Source organism: Phodopus roborovskii, unplaced genomic scaffold (assembly GCF_943737965.1).
Source record: "Phodopus roborovskii unplaced genomic scaffold, PHOROB, whole genome shotgun sequence".
NCBI classification, from domain to species: Eukaryota; Metazoa; Chordata; class Mammalia; order Rodentia; family Cricetidae; genus Phodopus; species Phodopus roborovskii.
In genome coordinates, this window is record NW_026126481.1 from 3,056,895 (window position 1) to 3,075,636 (window position 18,742).

The following is an 18,742-nucleotide window of genomic DNA, read 5'->3' on the forward strand; positions in this document are numbered from 1 at the left end:
CAACAATGATAGAACATGCAGAGAGCAGAGGCACACATTGGGTGCAGCCTGCCCTCCCAGACGCCAGCAGTGGGAAGGGTGGGTTGTCCTTGGATGATGATACTTTATTTCCAAAAGCAAAGCAGTGGATGACATGATAGGCTGTAGTTACACATGGACACAGCCTGCAGCAGAATACCAGCTATGCACAGCTGGTGTGGTCTAATTTTAGAGCTCTGAAGCCTTGTCCATGGGCCTCTAGATACCCCCCTTTCTGTGTCAAGCTGTGATGTGAGTAGGGATGGGTAGAAGCCTAGCAAGCAGTGTTTCAGTTTCTGCAGAAGAGCCGCAGACTATTTCCTTGATTCTAAACTCTGATGTTTTCATAATTAGATATCATTCTGGACAGGTTACTTTCCCCATTTCTCTCTTCACTTTAAATTGCTTAGTTTTGTGGGAAATAGATAGCCCTAGACAAGAAGTTGCATGGGTCCATTCTTCAATCAAATTATGCAATTTTCTCTGCTGTTAATTCATATCACAAGGTCAAATAAGACTATCTTAGTGTCATTACTTTACTTTTCTAACTGCTTTCTACCAGACCTAGGGGATCTATGTTATCTACTAATGTTGTCATATATATTTTTGAATTGCCAAAAGCACTGTTAATATTTCAAATAGCTAGTTTAGTAATACAGGAATTTATGCTGACATTAAAAGCCATCCTGAATTGCTAGTAGAGATATTTTAAGAATATCTCTATTACTAATGTGACAAATGATGACGTTAATGGCATCATAAACCAGAAATATGAAAGCATTATTAAAAAATTGCTTCATAAAAGAGTTATCAAGTAACTATCAGTTATACTGTTTAGACATGATGAAAGTTCAGCTTACACACACTCGACCACTTCAGGTACATTGAACCAGCTCTGTTATAAACCATGGAGGTAATGAATATTATAACTTCAAAAATTATCTTTGCTAATCTTATTCTGAGTAAAATGTATTAGTTAGGGAAAATTCTTACACCTTATGAGACCAATTCACATTTAAAAGCCATTTTATATTGATGATGCATTTGTTCATTGCACTGGCTAGATGTGTACTTCTCATGCTGCAACTACTTCATTTATATTGGTTTAAATATTGAAATAGTGCACTTACACTTTAAAGACTTGGGACTCTGCACTAAAGGCTATCATTCTGTTAATTATTCAAACTCTCTATGTGGTGGTTAAACATTTATATCCTGTGTATATTTTATCTTCTACTATTTCCCCCTTATTATTAATGTGTCTATTATACATGTGGTTATATGAGCTATTTGGAGTCTGGTACGTATTTGATTGCAAGGTGTCTGTACAGCAACAAGCCTGTGCAATCACACATGTAATAATGGTAGAGATTATATGCTGTTATACATGAGTAAGAACATGATTGTCTATATGTCTATCAATAGAACATGAAAACAATATTGTGATCAGAAGCACGTTCTGTGTTCTGGCTTTTCAAATTCTGTTGTTGTGTTATAGTTTCTGCAAAATGTCACTTTAAACAGTATTCTAAATAATTTTATTATCTAAGTATCATCACAACCATATTTGGGAGGGAATAGAATGAATACATTGATGTAACAAAGCATTGAAATATAAAGTTCATGATTATGGTTGCAAGGTTTACAATATCTCTTGCAATATTGAAGCATGAACAGGCTCCCTGGTGATGAAAATGATGGTCTTTTTAACCAATGGAGGTTAATATGATCATGAACTAAAATTACCTGTACATCCTATTATTACACATTTTTCACAGCCCTTGGAGTGTCTGAGTGAGGAGGTCTGGCGGGGCTTTGCACTTGAATTTCTTATAAATTTTTAGGTGAGTTTAAAGAATCTGGGGAACACACTTGAAGAGTTGCTTCCTTACAAGATAATTATGAATACAAAACAAGCTATTATATTCAATTAACTTGCAGACATTTGCATAGAATGTGAGGAATTGAATTACCAAGAATGCAGTTAAAAGCTTGGAATTCAGAGACTTTTTCTGTTTATGTTAAATATTAAAGAGATTTCCACAAATTTTAAAGACATGGGATTCTACTTTAAAGCATTATATATGCTTATATATGTGTGTAAACATGTGGTATTATATATGTTATCATACATATGTGCATGTACATACATATACATGCATACTCATGTTTTACACATACACACATAAGCATGCTTTGCCAGCTTATTTGTATGTATATCCTATGCATGCAGTATCCACAGAGGCCAGAAAAAGAATGTCCAAAATAGGCATTCCAGACCATGGTGAGCTATCCTATGGATGCTGGAGAAAGAACTAGGTCCTCTGTAATATCAGAAAGTACTCCAAACAGTAATCACTCTAGCCCTAAACTCTACTATTTCAATTTTACAAGTGAAACAATATAAGGATCAGGTGATCAGCTATCTATCTGAAATATTTGTTTGTTTTATCCCTTGTAAACTGATATTACTCCAGGATAATCCCATAATGTAACTTAAAAGAAAAACATCATTTATACTTTTACTGATAAAAGTAATACATATTTACGTATCAAAATCTGAGCAGGATATAACAACTATAAAAACAGAAGTAGATGAGAATACTGGGGTAATCACCAATAGCACCTTGTAACAACAGATATAGATTCTTTTGCTCTTCCTCCTCCTGCTGCTGCTGCTGCTTCTCTTTCTTTTTTTATTTTATTTTATATAAACAAGTCCATTTAAATGAAAACAAACATTTATAGACAATATTTGGGAATTTGGGCGTTGTTCGTTCCAAACTACTTCCTGCTGGTATGGGGCGCTGTCATGGGGGAATCTAAGAAGATGCATAAATCCTGAATGTAGTCTGTCAGGCTGCTTTGTCCAGCTGTTTTGAATGTAGGATCACCTGGTACTCTGTTTCAGGTGGTCTGGCTTGATCAAACCACATTAGTCTGGAAGGAATCCACTGCTTTTGATTTTCTGTGGAAACAAAAATAGAAATCCTTTTCCCCAGTAACTTGTCCTTCAACTTAAATTTTGGAGTCAAAGCATTTTTTAATTCAATTTATTATTTTACATGTCGATCCCAGTTCCCTCTCCCCGCCTCCCTCCCTCCCTCCCTTTTACCCTCTCTGCTCTCGCACATGCACCCTAATATCCTCCCCTCCCATTTCCCCCACCCCAATTCCATATGTAGGGGATGCCATCCAGTTGGGGTCATGTAGATCTGACAGGTCATGTGAAGTAGGGGCTAGGGCTTCTCTCCAGTCTCTAGGTTATCCCTCCATGGGGGAATGTGTTCGCAAGTTCCTTTTGTGCACCAGGGATACATCCTGGCTCCACTGTCTGGGGTCCCTCAGACTGAATATGGGCTTAGACTCATATTCAGGGAGGGCTGAGTCAGTCCCATGCTGGCTTCGCAGCTATCAGTCTGGTGGCCCCTTAGCTCCTCCTTGATCAGGTAAGCTGTCTCTATGTGTTTCTGCCACCTGGTCTTGTCCTCTCCATATGCATGTGGGTTCTACTTTGACTCAGTGTTTATGTATGGGTGTTTGCTCCTATTTCCAACAGGCATTAGATGAGGGCACTATAGATAAGTTAGTTGTTGATCTCACTATCCGGGAAGGGCATTGATGGTAGCCTTTCCACGGAAGCTCAAATTGTTAGTTGGCAGCGGTCTTGTAGTCCTCTAGACTAAAATTGGGTTCAATTTTATCTTCAAACCAATATTGGCTCCCTCTTTTATGTTCTCTCTCTCTCTCTCTTTCTCTCTCTCTCTCTCTCTCTGTCTCTGTCTCTCTCTCTCTCTCTCTCTCTCTCTCTCTCTTTCTTTCTCCTGTCTTCTATTCCTAACCGGGCTCAATCTTCCTGGTCGCACAATGTGTTTTCCTTTCCTCCCCCTCGTTTTCTCCTACTTCTCTCTCCATTCGCTGCCCCCCCCCACTTCACCTGAGCTCTGGGGGACTTGTCCCTTCCTGGTTCTGTGAGGGATTTTATATGAATCTCTTAGAATACACCTTGCATCCTAGTTCCTCCGGTGGTGGGAATTATAGCCTGGTGATCCTTTGATCTAGGTCTAAAATCCATATATGAGTTACAAACTTAGAAGCTTCTGTAAGGCAAAGGACACAGTGGACAAGACCAAATGGCAGCCCACAGACTGGGAAAAGATTTTCACCAATCCTATATCTGACAAAGGGCTGATCTCCAAAATATACAAAGAACTTAAGAAACTAGTCAACAAAACACCAAATAACCCTATTAAAAAATGGGGTAAAGAACTGAAGAAAGAATTCTCAATAGAGGAAATCAAAAAGGCTCAAAGACACTTAAGAAAGTGCTCCACATCCTTAGCTATCAGGGAAATGCAAATCAAAACAACTTTGAGATATCATCCTACTCCTGCCAGAATGGCTAAAATTAGAAACACCAATGATGACTCATGTTGGAGAGGATGTGGAGAAATGGAAACACTCCTCTACTGCTGGTGGGAGTGCAAACTCATACAGCCATTTTGGAGATCAGTATGGTGGTTCCTCAGAAAAAAATGGGAATTAGTTTACCACAGGACCCGACAATCCCCCTTTTAGGCATATACCCAAATGATCCACATCCATGCAACAAAGATACCTGTTCCACTATGTTCATAGCAGCACTATTTGTAATAGCAAGAACCTGGAAGCAACCTAGATGCCCCTCAATTGAAGAATGGATAATGAAGATGTGGCATATCTACACAATGGAATACTACTCTGCAGAAAAAGAATAATGGTATCTTGAAATTCATAGGCAAGTGGATGGCACTTGAAGAAACCATCCTGAATGAGGTAACCCAGTCACAAAAGGAGAAACATAGCTTCTCTATTTCTTGAGGCTGGGTTTCTCTCCTAGTGTTTAGCTCTGGCTCTCCTGGAACTTCCTCTGTAGACCAAGGTGGCCTCAGACTAACAGAAATCCTTCTGCCTCTGTCCTCTGAGTACTGGGATTAAAGTTGTGTGCTACCATCCACCATCTGGGTAGATTTAATGAACATTCAAGAACAAAAGAGAAGGGCATAACTGGCTTAACACATACCTGCATGCAACTTAAGAAAAACATATTTGTTCAGTACTTTTGTTATCAAATATGGCTTCTAAATTGTTCACTTGTCTCTTTCAAGTCTTTTTCCATATGGCCTTTAAGCTGACTCCAACAATGCCATTGAAGATGCCTTTCTTTGTATAATTATTTCTCACTTTTTACTTGTGCAGCACAACTTATCTCCATTCCTGGCCTTCAAACTTTACATTCTTAGATATATTCCTTTCAAAGGAGTTATGCTAATGCTGAGTCAAGAAATATGGAACTGAATCTCTTGGAAATACTTGGACATGCAGGGTTGTAGTTATGGCTTAGCTGTTAAGAATACTTGATGCTCATTCAGAAGACCTGGGTTCTGTTTCCTAGAACCCATACTGTCCTGAATTCCACTTAAGAGGTTCCATTTGTTATGTCAATGCATATTATATGCATTTGACTCTACTTATTGACAACCAGTAAAAGCATACATATAAAACAAAAACACAGGGCTTACAAATAAAGACATTTGTTTCTGAGTCACAGTGTTTTTATATCTACACATTTGTTTATCTATGTCATGTTGATTACCCAGAGTTTTAAGGAATTATGATGTTGTGCTACTTTTTCATAGCAGTATAATGTGTTACGGGTCTGGGAGCAAAATGGTAGTCTTTCGCTAGGAGTCTAGAAACTATGCATGGAGCTATTCCCACCCCCACAAAAGAAAATATGAATTCCTAACTCTTTATAACTATGACTGTGTTCTTATTTGGAAACAGAATCTTTGCACATGTGATTGAATTAAGATAAATACATTAAGAATATTCCTGACTCCATTTGCTCTACTTCTCAACAAAAGGAAGAATATGCCACATTACAAAAAAGGATACGTGTTATGAACCTTGCTTATATTTGATGCAGAAATCAGAAGGGTACAATATCTAACCAAGGAATGTAAATATGAATGACCACTATCAAAAGCTAAGAGAAAGGAGGAAATAGTGTCTTTGAAGAAATATCTTGATTTTTATACATACAGCCTTTCAAAAATTGAAATAGAAAAACTAGTTTATAAATATATATATATATATACATATATATGCATGTATTATGTATGTATAGTTGCTGTCACTCTCAGCCTTTCTTTTTCCCTTCCTACTTGAACCCTCTTCCTCCATGTTCACATATTATTCTGTTAGTCACTGAATCCACTCAGGACCATCTCTGTAACCAAGGGTTTGGAACTAGCCATTAGAAAAATATGGAGTCACAAGTGCTATACTGCTGAAGTCAATTCTTTGAAAGTTAGTCAGCTTGTGACACTTTAGTAGAACTATTGGAGAAAGCTAATCAGTGGCTTATATCCTGGGGAAGATGGATCTCTTCTCATCTGTAGGCAGAACTCAATTCCTTGCAGCCATAGAGAATACAGCTCTTTAAGTTGTCTTGCTGGATGTGGATTGATTATCACAACCAACCTGTAGTTGGCTTTCATAGTTCCTCATCATATGACTACCATAAATAGTTGACAATATGGATGACAGCTTTCTTTCAGGTCTGCTCACTTACATCTCTTTCACTCTGCTCAAGCAGAGAATTTTTGCATTTAAAGATTTTCTGTTGTTAGGTAATGCATCCCCCACAAAGTAATCTGTATTAAGAACAAATAATTTGGGCCAATAATTACGGTTATAAAATTAAATGTCTTCAGATCAGTGTCTAGATTAGTAAATTAACAAATAACTTGGAGAAAGAACTTAACACATGGGATCAGAAATTTAATTAGGAAACAGTTAAAGTTTTTGATTCTGATGCATTTTGATTTATTAGCACTGACAATACATAATAAAACAATCCACTCTCAATATTAGGAATTATTAAAGTAGTAATTTTTATTTTCACTCTATTTTCATAGCTAAAATACTGTCTAGTATGGTCAGATAAATGATACATAGATAGATAGATAGATAGATAGATAGATAGATAGATAGATAGATAGATAGATAGAGAAGACAGTTAGGGTAGGAGATAGTCTTCTTTTTAACACAAAACAACTGGAGCTTTGTTATAATGAGAACAAAATAAATAGTCTTTTCTCTTACATATGGGATTATTATCTGATATTGAATAGTAATTGAGTTGTTATTTAATTTTTCAAGTATATAAAGTAAGTACTCAGTAAATTTGACTCAATTGGAAATATGAACATATTTCTCAAGTTTTTATTTAAAACAGCTAATATTCCATGTGCTCTTATATCCTGGGATGCAAACAAATGTGAAGGCAATGTTTTAGTCTTTGAATTATAAATGTAACAATAAACATATTTTCCCAATCAATTTCCTGCTAACTAGTCTAGATTAGTTGATGTTTTGTTGTCATTCTGTGATATATATTGACTCTGGATAGTGACACTTGAGTGATTCTATCTTTTGGTACTTTCCAAAATAGGTACATACTTTTCAAGTTTAGCATATGCTTAACAAAATGCTAATAGTTTGATATCAGAGTTTTCTGGTGTTGTAGTTATAACAGGTTTATCATACTGTTTAACTATTTTATATCCATATCAATACTTCCTATTAAAATAAGTAACTACTTCTAAAAAAGACTTAATCAATCTAACATGTAAAGACTACAGTTAAGTTTATAGTTGATGAAACAATTATAGACAACCAAAAAACAAAATCTCACTAGTCTGAATTAATTGCTTAATTGTACTGCTTTAGAGGTAAAGCTGATATTGCAAATATTTGACCACAATCAGAGCATGAGTAACACCCAATTTTCATAGTTGTCCTAGTCATTGTAAAGACTGTGGTACTTTCTCCTCTACAAGCCTCTAAATACTAGCTCTACTTTCAAAGATTTGGTACAGGATACTTATAATTATGAACTATAAATTATGGTGTACCCATGATATGAAAACAGATGAAAGATAAAGTCCTTGATTATATATCAAAACCCTGGGAAACACATGCAGATTACACACATACACCATATATGTAAATATAAGATAATATATATTCACATATATAGTATGTATGTAATATATACCCATATGTGTATGCTGTGTGCTTGTGATTGTATGATGATATTCATAAGACATTTGAGATGTATGTAAATTCTATGAATCACTGGTTTAAGAAACTTCTCAATTAAAATTCCCAAATTGGCCTTAATTTTCTCAGTTAGAAAGTAATCCCTCCCCACGCATTTTTCTTGAGTTTATTTTGTTTTTCTCTGAAGGAGATGCTTTATAACAAAAATTTGCATTTCATGAGAAAAGCAATGTGATGGGAAAACAAGACTTTTCAAGGGAGTTTTTTCTCAGGCCTTCGGATATCTTGTCAATAGGCACAGAAATTAGAGGGTGCAATGGATGCTCAGCTCACTTGAAGTTAAGACTTGGTTAATTGAGCTCTGCAATAAATGGAGAGACAAAGAGGATGCTGATTCCTTCTCTGCCACATCCTTTGTCTCACCTTGTTCCCTAATTCATTTGAAGTTGTTTATTTCATGTGCTGACTGAAGTGGAGACTGATGGCAACAGTTTAAAATTCTCTCTTATCTCTTTGAAATTTCTTGTTAGCATTCCTGCTCGGCTTCTATCAAGGTATGAAAACAGAAAGAATCAGATACAAACAGAGCATTAAAAATGCCTCTGCCTCACGGGTTCATTTAATACTCTCCCATATACCCAATTTAATAATTCACACACTGCAGATCACCAGCACGTCTCTATTAGGTTTGATGTCCTCTATTAATGTGACAGCACACACCCAGAACAATACCACAGTGTTAGGAATAGCAGCCACGGCAGGCATGTTTTTGAGAGCCTTGTGCTAGAAATATACCTCTAGACATGTTAGCCTGTTTTAAAAACAGGTCTTCGTAAAGTTAAATTCTGTTAAACAGCGTTAGTTTTAAGGGTGTCTAACTATAGAATTTCAACAAAAGTGGAGAAGGCAGCACCCACCCTCTCCCTTTTCCAGACAGGAACAGAAGCAAACTTGCTTTTCTGTCTCTTCATTCCTCTCAGCGGGAATTAGCAAAAGAACTGGCACTACATGCTCGAAAAGGAATAGTACAAGGAATAGTACACACGTGGGATTAATAGTCTAGGGTTACAGGTCAGGTCAGAAGAATCCGGAGGTTCCATTTGAATGTTTTATGAAAGGAGTGTAAGAAGACAAGAAGGAAAAAGAAAGCCATACCCCTGTGAAAGTTCAGAGCTTTGTAAATCTCTCATTTGTACTTCTTCTTCTTTTTTTTTTTTTAACATTTTGCAAAATATAAATAAATCAGGTGTTAAGACAATATGTTAAGAGAAATTATCAAGTCTCAATAAACATGTTTGAACTCTACTTCTAATAATAAGCTACATGCTATACAAATCAAACTTTCCTCAGTTTACATAGAATTGGGTTAATTACCTGACCTGTTTCCATAGATAGACATGGGTGATAATAATGTTCAGAATTAACTACATCTTCATCAATTATCAGTCTTTAAGTATTCTCTTTCTATATTTCAAATAATATTTGCCACAGGAGATTTAGAGTATCATACACAATGCTAAATATCCTTGCCAAGAATTATAACAAATGTAACTTTCTACTATGACTTCATATGAGAGCAGAATATAGTATTCAATATGACAAAAAATAATAAATTTTTTTAAAACCAAAATGGTATTTCTAAACTGGAAGAAGAAAATATAGAAGGCAAAACAAATTAGAGAAAAGCATTTTATCTGTAGAAGTAAATAATTGCTTAAAAAAATAAGATATGACTATTTGAAAGACTTTAAATTCATATACCTTTAATATAAGATTTTCTGAGGTTGAGCAAAGGAAGATTGAGAAATAAAATTACTGAGAAAAGATAATCTCTAGCACAATGTTGTTAGCCAGATAATATTAGTGGTTGGTCATAACTCGTTGGACTAGCCTGCCTTTTATTAAGATTATGCCATGTTTACTGTGACTTCTAGACATTGTATCATGGCATGACAGGAATGAAACGTTAATGCTGATTACATGTATCACCTATGTCTGGAAAGAAGAGAAAGTTAAGGGACAAACTCAGTAATAGTCTATTGGCATTAAATTAAAGTTAAGTTCCTTAGAGAAAATAGATAAGAACATGCAAATCTGGGTTTTTATGTTGGGGAAATAAGTAGTGGTAAATAATTTGTATTATTAATGCTGGTAATCTGTTAAAACAAATAGCTAAGAATTATCCTTTTTAATTGTCTAAACTACACCTTACTCGACTAATTGTGTTTTATGTTTGCAAATTTAATACTGAAGTGATAACTAGTATCTATCAGGTACTTACTATCTTCCAATTTCTTTCTAAGTATTCCTGTGTGTCAACTTATTTAATTTGTAAAAAGCATCTTTTTAAGATGAGAAAAATGAAGTTTTGAGACATAGAATTAATTTTTCAGATAGTAAAATGTGGAAGGAAAACCTTGACCCAGAAGTATTGGATAACCCAAGTGTTTAAGCTCTGCTTCATTCTGTTTTTAACTGTTTGACAGTGGAAGTGATGTCCTGTATTTGTGACTCTTTGCAGTGTGATCTTCCACAATTCAGGGAAACAAGAAATTGTGAAGTGATGATGTTTTTTCTTTCTTGAATCATTTGTTTTTATCATTTATTTATTCAATTAAACATCATTTTATATCTACTAGCAGGTTCTTTGGATATAGAGACAAATAATTGTTAACATTTTAACAATCTTGTATGAGAATAAAATGAAACACAGTGGATGCTACCCATGTGCCTCCCCCTCTCTCTGTGTGTCTCTGTCTCTCTCGGTGGTGGTGGTGGTGGTGTGTGTGTGTGTGCGTGTGTGTGTGTGTGTGTGTGTGTGTTTACTCTAGTTGCACCCAGACACAATTCTACAGGGCATCTGTTTCATTTGGACAAGAGCTGTTGTGAAAGGGACCAAAAATAATACTCTGAGTAGCTAACAGCTGAGCTAATTTCTAATGATGTAATAGTACTGTGATAAGATGTCACTCTTTCAGAAATGCTATATAGGCAATTGGTATTGGCTATCTAATGTGAACTATTATAAGGATATTAAATCTTTCCTTTTATCATAAGGATACAAGTTTTATTATAATAATGCAGCCTTGCTTTATTAAATAATTATACAGTGATGCTAAGCAGGCAGTGAGGGTGACTGACATTTTAAACTCCAGCTTAAAATAATTCAGTCTGTTTAAATATAAAAGCATAGTTTGGGGAGAAAATCATGACAAGACAATCAGTAATTATTGATCAGTGCGCGTGGGCAAGTAACCTCATATTGATGAATTGGTATGTTTGTTTGTTTTTCATTTTTCCAAATAAAGAGGACATGATTGATAAAAGATAGTCTGTACCCAGAATATAGAAAATACTCAATTATAGAAGTTGTTCTTCATATGTGAAACATTTATTTAATAACTAGCTATGGAGTCTATTATGTAGCATATATGCAAGGGTTTGTTGTGAGATCTCATTCCAATTCTCAATGTTAAAAAAAAAGCAGAGCCACATGTCAGCAATCTGTCTAGGATAGTATTTCTTGCAACAGTGTTGCTGAGTTCCTTAGTAAAAAGCAACTGATGATGTGTGATTGGAGATGTCATTCTGTAAATATGTTTCTCTTATTGGTTAATGAATAAAGCACTGTTGGCAAATAGGAAGACAAGATAGGTAGGACTAGGAGACAAGAAGGATTCTGGGAGAGATAGTAAAGAGAAGTCAAGATGTAGGATGTAAGAGAAGAGGTCTAGACCCTCTCTCCAGTAAGATACGACCATGTGGAAACACTTAGCTTGATAGAAATGGGTAAATATTTATGACGGAGCTAGCCAATAAGAAACACTAGTAATAGGCCAACAATTTCATAACTAATACACTCTCTCTTCATGTTATTTGGGACTGATGTGGTTCTGGGACCAGGCTGATGGGAAAGTGTTCTTAAAAAGTGTGAGAGTAAAACCACAATATATTCACTAGCAGTTGTTCAAGGCAACTTTCATTATTTCAGAAAACACTCTCATCCCTCCTTCCTTTATTTTATTTTACTTCCTTTACTTTAAAACTACAAGCAAAATAAGTGAGTCTCTGATTGACAGCTAAGCACTGAGACGAACTCCTGTAGTCCATTTGTAGATAGGAAGGATTGATGAGCAAAGGGGTCAAGACCATGCTGGGGAAACCCACAGAAACAGCTGACCTGAGCAAGTAGGAGCTCATGGACCCCAGACTGACAGCTGGGGAACTGACATAAGACTGAATGAGGCTCCTGAATGTGATGCCAGTTGGGTGGGGAGACTGGGCAGTCTATAGGGCCACTGCCAGTGGAACCAGTATTTATCCCTTATGCACAAATGGACTTTGGGAGCCCATTCCCTATGGACTCTCTCAGCCAATAGTCACAGGGGATGGCCTAAGCTCTGCCCCAAATGATGTGGCTGACTTTGATGATTCCCCATAGGAGGTCTCAACCTCTTTGAGGAATGAATGAGGGGTGGATGGGGAGATGGTGGGAGGAGTAGGAAGGCTGGAAGGACTGGGAACTGGAATTGGTGTGTAAAATAAGATTATTTTTAATTTAAATTAATTAAAAGGGAATAAAAATGAAAATCAAGTGAGTTTATTAATAAACTATAGTTGATGCTAGCCCCAATACTTTGGACAGTATACACTTAACTGTATAAAATTTTGTATTGTAATTTTATTCCTTGTCTGGGATTTAGAGGTGAAGAAGAAATAAAAATTAGAAGAACCATAGAAAAACAAAGATTAAGTAAGAAATAGTAGCAGGAGATTCCATCTGCCCATGTAGATATTATTATTTCATATGTCATTTGTGAAGAGATTCTGCCATATTTTATTAAGGAAAATTCTTGAATAAGGATATTCCTTTTTTTTCTATCATTCAGTTTAAGTTGCAGCCAAAGAAGGAATATGAAGCAATATAACTACAGAACAGTTTAAATTATAAACTACAGTACCCCTCAGCTATGCTGCATCCCAGTGCAGTGACACACAGGCTTTGAGGGAAATAAGATGTCCTGGCTCAGAGCAACAGTCCTCATATACAGTATGAAATTGTCCTTTCCTGCAGTCTTCCGAGTGGATACCCATCCCTCCATGGAGTGTGGTTTCCTTTAAACAGTTCTTTATCTTTGGGAAACAGTAATTTTACCTGTGTCAAAACCTGTGATCAAATTAATGAAACTCTCCTGTTTTAGATATGTCTTCTCTGTTTCCCTGGATGCTAAAGTATGAGAAAATTAAAAACTGTATTTATTATTTCTTTCCCGAAATGCTGACATGCTTGCCATGTTTGAGTTTTCCCAGCAGGCCTTTGGCTGTTAAAAGGGAGACCAGAGAAATGGTCAGTGTGCCTCTCAACACAACAAGTAATATTAGACAGAACTAATCCATACCCAGGGTGCTCTCACAAAGCTGAGCATTCATTGTGGGTTGTCAGACAATAAGTCTTATGATATCAACCTATGACAGCCATTTTGCTGAACATCCTCAACAAAGAATACATTTTAAAATTTATTAGCACTGAATTCAGGTCTGAGTAAACACTACAAATGAAGTGAAAAAGACAAACAATCTCATTCTTGTGATATTAAATCTTAACATATATAGCAGGTAATTATTAGAGTGCAATCAAGCTGTGAACATCATTTTGTTGATAGAAAAAAGGCAAGCATGGGGGATATATTAAAGGAAAGCTGTCATATACATTTATATAAAAATAGACACAGTTGTCAAGACCAAATGGCAACCCACAGACTGAGAAAAGATCTTGACTAACCCTACATCTGACAGAAGGCTGATCTCCAAATTTACAAAAAACTCAACAAATAACCAAATACAAAAAATCACCAAATAACCCTATTAAAAATGGGGCACAGAACTCAAGAGAGAACTCTCAATAGAGGAAATCCAAAAGGTTGAAAGACACTTAAGAAAGTGCTCAACATCCTTAGCTATGAGGAAAATGCAAATCAAAACAGCTCTGAGATGTCATCTTACTCCTGCCAGAATGGCTAAAATTAGAAACACCAATGATGACTCATGCTGAAGAGGATGTGGAGAAAGGGGAACATTCCTCCACTGCTTGTGGGAGTACAAACTTGTACAGCCATTTTGGAGATCAATATGGTGGTTCCTCAGGAAAATGGGAATGAATCTACCACAGGACCTGGCAATTCCCCTCTTAGGCATATACCCAAATGATCCACATTCATGCATCAAAGACATCTGTTCAACTTGTTCAACTATGTTCATAGCAGCATTATTTGTAATAGCAAGAACCTGGAAGCAATCTAGATGTCCCTCAACTGAAGAATGGATAAAGAAATTGTGGCACATTTACACAATGGAATACTACTGTGTGGGAAAAACAAAAAACAAAAAACAAAAAACAATGGAATCTTGAAATTCTCAGGAAAATAGATGGAAGTTGAAGAAACCATCCTGAATGAGGTAACCCAGTCACAAAAAGAGGATCATGGTATGTACTCACTTAAAAACGGATTTTAGACATAGAGCAAAGGATCACCAAACTATAATTCATACCTCCAGAGGAAATAGGATACAAGGAGGAATGTAAGAGATTAATACAAATTCCCTTACAGAAGGGGAAAGGAACAAGATCTCCTGAGCATATTAGGAGTATGGGGGACAGTTATTGAAGAGGGAGCTAGAAAAAAGAGAAGGGGAGAAGAAGAAGGCATGTGGGAGTAGGAAGATTGAGTCTGGGGAGGAATAGATGAGAAAAAAAGAGAGAGAGAGAGATACCATAAAAGAGGGAGCCATTATAGGCTTGAAGAGAAAACTGACTTTAGCAAAATATTTAGAGACCTACAGACTGACCCCAACTAACAATATGAGCAACAGTGGAAAGGATTCCATAAATGCCCTTCCCTGATAATGATATTGATGACTAACTTATCCACTATCATGGAGCCCTCATCTAGTTGCTAATGGAAACAGAAGCAAACAGATACCCACAGCTAAACACTGATTCAGGAATCCAGATGCAGAGAGGGAGGACAAAACCAGGTTACAGAAAACCACAGAGCTGACCTGAACAAGGGGGAGCTAATCCAACTCCAGACAGATAGCTGAGAATCTAGCATTGGACCGACTCAGACCCCCTGAACATGGGATTCAGTTAGAAGGCCTAGGCAGTCTAAGGGACCTTTGACAGTAGAACAAGGATGTATTCCTGGTGCACAAAAGTACTTTGGGAGCACATTCCCTATGGAGGTATACTCCCTTAACTTAGAGGCAAGAGGGAGGGTCTAGTCCCTACTCCAAATGACTTGACAGATTTTGTTGATCCCTCCTGGAAGGCATCACCCTCCCTGTGGAGTGGGGGGATGGGATGGGAGGGTGTTCTGGGGGCATGGGAGGGAGGGCCAGAGGAAGGGAGGGAGGGGAATGGAGAAGGAACTGGGATTGATATGTAAAATAAGAAAAAATAAATAAAGAAAATAATAAAATATTATGAATAATGTAGTGAGATATTCATCTTATCTGCACCTGTGGCACTGACCAGGCCCATTGGGGACAGGGGCAGACATGACATGGGGGAATAGGTCTAGGGAAGGGGCCCTGGAGTGCTTTCTTGCTTGCTGAACAGCAACAGAGAGCAACAGGAAGCATCCTTGGCACCAGGATCCTGCTGGATTTTGTCTCTGTTGTAATTTATTTCTTCCTCACTAAACATCTATTCACCCCATCTGTTTTTCCCAATCTTTATTAATCCACAATAGAATAATACTAACCTGTATCTCATGCCCATTGTTAACATTCAGAAAACTAGCTAAATTTAATATTTGTTATAACTAATATATATATATATGTATATATGTATATACATATATATATTAACATTTGAGGATATTATTCTTTACTAATCCCTTAGGTAATTACAGCCCATCTACTAGATATAGTAGACAGTTAAAGAGTTCATTATGGGATCCCTGGTGGCAATTTGACTCATCTGTGAGAGCTGGACAAATTTCTAAAGATTAATGTATGAAGCCTGCTCAGATACACAAAGAAGACACCTCTTGCAGCCCTTGGTGCATTTGGGGTTGTAAGTGGGTCCAGAATGGAGGCATGGACATAGTTTTTCTACCTTGTGATGCTGAATGTTACTCACAGATGTGGGTGTGTACTGGAGTAATGAGCCCGTGTCCATTCACATACCTGTGCTGCCATTATTTGGGAGTCTGGTTTTGAACTCCACAAATTAGCATACTTGTGTTTCTACTTGGTATTTCTCCAGCACCAGATGTTTCTGGATTTAGCAGGAGTACCCGGTGAGAATAGCTGTATGAGTTTTGAGACTATAATGAGGTTCAGAGAAGGGGACAAACCCATTTGGTCTATTTTGGGGACTTGAGTCTTATGCATAAAAATAGCTTTATTTTTGTTGTTGTTCAATAACTTAAATTTTAAATTTTAGGTTTTTTTTTTTAATTTGAAACAAGGTTGTTTTACATGTCAATCCCAATTCCCTTACCATCCCATCTTTCTATATCACCCCTACCAAACCCTAGCCCATCCCCTTTTATCTTCTCAAGGAGGGTGAGGCCTTCCATGGGGAGTCTTCAAAGTCTGTTATATCAATTGGGCCTACACCCTCCCCATGTGTCTAGTCTGTGTGATTTGTTTACTAGGGGTAAATACTGATCCATTACTAGAGGCCCCATAGATAGCCCAATCTTCCTAACTAACACCTATATTCAAAGGGTCTGGGTCAGTCTTAGACTGGTTTCTCAGCTGTCAGACTGGGGTGCATGAGCTCCCCCTTGTTTAGGTCAGCTGATTATGTGGGTTTCTCATGCCTGGTCTTGACCTCTTTGCTTACACTCCTCCCTCTCTGTAGCTGGATTCCAGGATTTCTGCTATTATCTAGCTGTTGGTGTCTGCTTCTTATTCCATCAATGTACTAGATGAAGGTTCTAGTATAGCATATAATATAGTCGTCAATCTCATTATCAAGGAAGGGCATTAAATGTAGTCTCTCCACTATTGCTTAGATTGTTAGTTGGGTTCATCCTTGTAGATCTTTGGGCATTTCCCTAGTGCCAGATTTCTCTTTTCTTGTTCTCTCTTCTTTCCCTGTCTCAATCTTCTTGTTCCCTCATGCCCACCAATTCCCTTCCCTTATCTTCTTCTCTTTCTCCTAACTCCCTCTCCCCTTCCTCCATGCTCCCAATTTGCTCGGGAGATCTTGTCGTTTTTCCCCTTTTCCAGAGAATCATGTATGTCTCTCCTAGGGTCTTCCTTGTTTCCTAGCTTTTCTGGTGGTGTGAATTATAGCCTGATTATCCTTTGCTCTATGTGTAAAATCCATTTATGAGTGACTCATACAATGTTTGTCTCTTTGTGATTGTCTTACCTCACCTTGTGTTGGTTTCATCTGTTTCCATCCTTTGCCTGTGTATGTCATGATTGCATTGTATTTATTCGCTGAGTAGTATTCTATTGTGTAAATGCACCACAATTTCTCCATCCATACTTCAGTTGAGGAGTATCTAGGTTGCTTCCAGGTCCTGGATATTGCAAATAATGCATCTATTAGCATAGTTGAACAGATTTCCTTGTTGTATGGATGTACATCTTAGGAGTATATTTCTAAGAGTAGAATTACTGGGTCTTGAGTTAGATTAATTCCCATTTTCCTGAGGAACCGGCATACTGATTTCCAAAGTGGCTGTATGAACTTGCACTCACCACCAGAATTGGAGGCTTGTTCCCCTTTCACATATCCTCCCTCTCCAGCATAAACTGTCTTTGGTGTTTTTTATTTTAGCCATTCTGACAGGAGTAAGACATCTCAGAGGGGTTTTGATTTGCATTTCCCTCATAGCTAAGGATGCTGAGAACTTTCTTTAGTGTCTTTCAGTCATTTTAGATTCCTCTTTTTGTAGGGGGGGAATGGGATGGGAGAGTGTTCAGGGGGCCATGAGAGAGGGAGAGAGGGAGTAAGCGAGGAAGGGATCGATATGTAAAATAAGAAAAAAATAATAATAAAGAAAAATTTAAAAAAAGGAATTATCTATTTAGTTCTGTACCCCACTAATTCATTTAGTTCTTTGTATATTTTGGGGATCAGATCTCTGTCAGATGTGGAATTGGTGGATATATTTTCCCATTCAGTGAGCTTCCAGATAGTCTTGTTGATTGTGTCCTTTCTGTTACAGAAGCTGTTCAATTTTAGGAGGGCACATTTATTAATTGTTGATCGCGGTGTCTGTGCTACTGGTACTATGTTTATCTTCTCTGTATTGTTCCAATTTTAGTATATTTGCTGCTTAAATGTGAGCAAATATTAGGTTTTCTAATTTAAATGGTAAAGATAGCATTCAACCATTCAAGAAAACTTCTGACTTGCTGTTCCAGTCTTGTGATTAAAATGAGATCCCCAAGAAGATTCATTTACATATGGAAAATGCTATATACATTATTGAATATCATACTTATGCAAAAATTAATATCCTTGTTAACATTTGTATCTAGTCTGCTATGAATTTTTTGAATAAGTCAGCCATCATCATAGTCTTTCAGTAGAAGAAAAAAAATCTGCTTTTAACCTGAGGAATCAACCTTGCCTTTATCAATTAAT